This window comes from Dipteris shenzhenensis, chromosome 10 (genome assembly GCF_047967505.1).
Source record: "Dipteris shenzhenensis isolate YYH24624 ecotype China chromosome 10, Dip_SZ_1.0, whole genome shotgun sequence".
NCBI lineage: Eukaryota > Viridiplantae > Streptophyta > Polypodiopsida > Gleicheniales > Dipteridaceae > Dipteris > Dipteris shenzhenensis.
The window spans coordinates 23,503,502-23,506,091 of record NC_141605.1 but is presented as its reverse complement, the minus strand read 5'-3'; positions in this window follow the sequence as shown (position 1 = coordinate 23,506,091).

Genomic DNA, 2,590 nt, shown 5'->3' with positions numbered 1-2,590 from the left:
ACAAAGCCAATTTTTGGTGGAGACCAAAACGAAGCTCTTAGAAGAATGAAGTTAGCATTTGTTTTTTTTGTGGGAATCATCCCCCCTCCGGCCATTCCTCACATTCGAAACTCCCCGGAATGGATTCCCCCGGCCCGCGCCCCAGAATCTCCCCCCTCCACACAATGCCCCAGATACCATGCCGCCTCGCCTCCCTGCTTCCCTTGACGACGGCTAGGAAAGGCCACGTTTCGGCCTTTTCAGCAACCGCGCCTCTCCTTCCATCGTTCCCACAGCTGTGCATGCATCCCTTCAGTTACAAAGACTTGAAAAAAGACTCAAGAATATGTTAGAGAAAAGAAGAAGCATCGACATCCATATCGAGTTCATTTCTTGAAGTTGTGGTAGAAGAGCTTGAGAGAGCAAGCGAGCCTGATTTTAGCAACAAGGGCGAGCGATTTCGACAACAAGACATCCTGTTGTTGAAGTTGCGGGAGAAGAGCGACAACTTTGACAACGCAGCACAACATAACAAGGGGGAAACCAGCCCGATCAATACACTACTCAACTTCTTCGATTGCCTAGCCTGTCGATAGCCAACGTCGACAAAGCTTGAGCAACACTCGAGTTTTTTTATCAGCATAGATCTTCTTTTGTTTCATTACGTTCGAAGATGCAACGCCATAAATCTTCGCTGTAAACAACTCTGTTGTGGCTTCCTAGGATCCTGAGACAAGTGCGTTGGTGATTCTTTCACCATTATGTACTTCCTAGAATGCAATGGAAATGGCAAAGGAGATAGCGAGCTTGAATAGAAAGTGCCTGAAGAAAATGGTGGACACAAGTGTGCGTAGGCCTTGGATAGTTTCTTGCAATGGCATATATTTATCCATCGCTGAATTTGCAACCTCGCTTGCAATCTCTTGCCAGCTCAAATCTCGATCCCGATGGTTGCTATCGTTGTTGGTTCTCAAACCTTACTGTCGTTCTCAGATTGCGAAATCCTGGGAGGCTGAATATTGAACAACTAGAGCAGGATAAAAGAACACCCAGGAAAGGGCCTTTCCTTCGCTTCGATCAAACTGCATGAATAGCTCTTCTATGTTTTTCCGAACCCATGCTATTTTCTTGGAAAAGGCACTGAATTGAGATTGACTGTGAAGCCAGAAAGGCAGGGTTCCTGATTTCGAGGTCGTCCCCGCAATGTGGCATAGTGGACAACCATCCCAAATTCTCGAGCTGGTGTTGGAGCGAAATAGAGAAGTTGTGAAGGCGCAATATGAGAACTATGGCAGCTCCTTAGAGACTGCTACTAGTTCATAATTTGCACCACTCTCCCCGCCTGCACATAATTTGCTGTTTGAAACTTCATTACAAGGTGGTCATGTGCAGCATGTTCCTACTTCCAACAACGTTCCATCTTGTTACTCATGTTTTTTGACTATGGTTGGTGGGACGACCTTTCTTCTTCTTTTGTTACTTCTAGTCATCTTCTTCTTCTTCAGCTTCTTCTTCTTCAGCTTCTTCTTCAGTGTCGCTCTCTCAAAGTTGTCTTTTCAATTTGTTACTACACAAATGCGTCACTAAATTCGTTAGCAAGCCATGTGATGGATGCGAATGGACAATCAAGTCAAAGATAATGTAAATGTCTCCTCGACTATGCCTAGCACCACAATATATCCCCAATTCACCCAATAGCTTTGTTGTGCTCTCCTGCTCGGACGATAAGGGCACGCAAAAAGCAAAGGCATCTAGGCTTTGCTTCTTCCTCTTTACCTCTCCTATTGGTTGCCAGCAATACAGAGACTATGGAAGGGAGGAGCTAGAGAGGGAACCGAAGAGGCAATGTAACCGAGGCAAAGTTGCTCTGCAAGTTAAGATGGAGAGATATGTCTCTCACAAGTGCGACCTTGTAGTTTTTAAAGGAGGCTTTGCCAATTAAAGCATGACTATGCAAGAGCGTTAAAGGATAAAATCGGGTAAGTGTAGCTCACCTAACCCTTTTTTGGGGATTTTTAAATTGTAGACAGTCCTTTTGAGTCAGTGGCAGCTCACCAACTTTTTGCATACCTGTAAACCCCAGCTTGTTATCGCTTATACCACATAACAAGACACCTATCAAGATTCTACAATGATTAAACTAGATGGGGCACAAAAAATTAGAATTTTCAAGGGAGGATCCTGCATCCATGTGTCACAGTATCTTTCTCAAAATATTATCTCCTTGTGTGTCTTTATTGTACCAAGATGCATCACATTGCAAGCAAGTCGTATGGAGATGAAATTGTTATTCATAAATTTTGAGAGCACATACATGTTGACCCAAGGATATTGAAATGCTCTAAGAAGGGAAGATTGAGAGCCAGAAGAGCAACAAAATAGAAGCATTGAAGGGGAGAGGAGGATGCATTGAATGAGGATGAAATAATGTAGGACATGATAAGAATTTACTTTGGTCCTCCTTCACACCGAGATGAAAGAGATGAAGATGTCAAAGAGATTAGAGAGGGCCCAACCCCCAACCATAACATGACTCCTGAGGAGGAGAGCTTACGACATGAAGCAAGCACCATGTTATATAAAAGGGAAAGCAAATCTCATCTTGTAACCA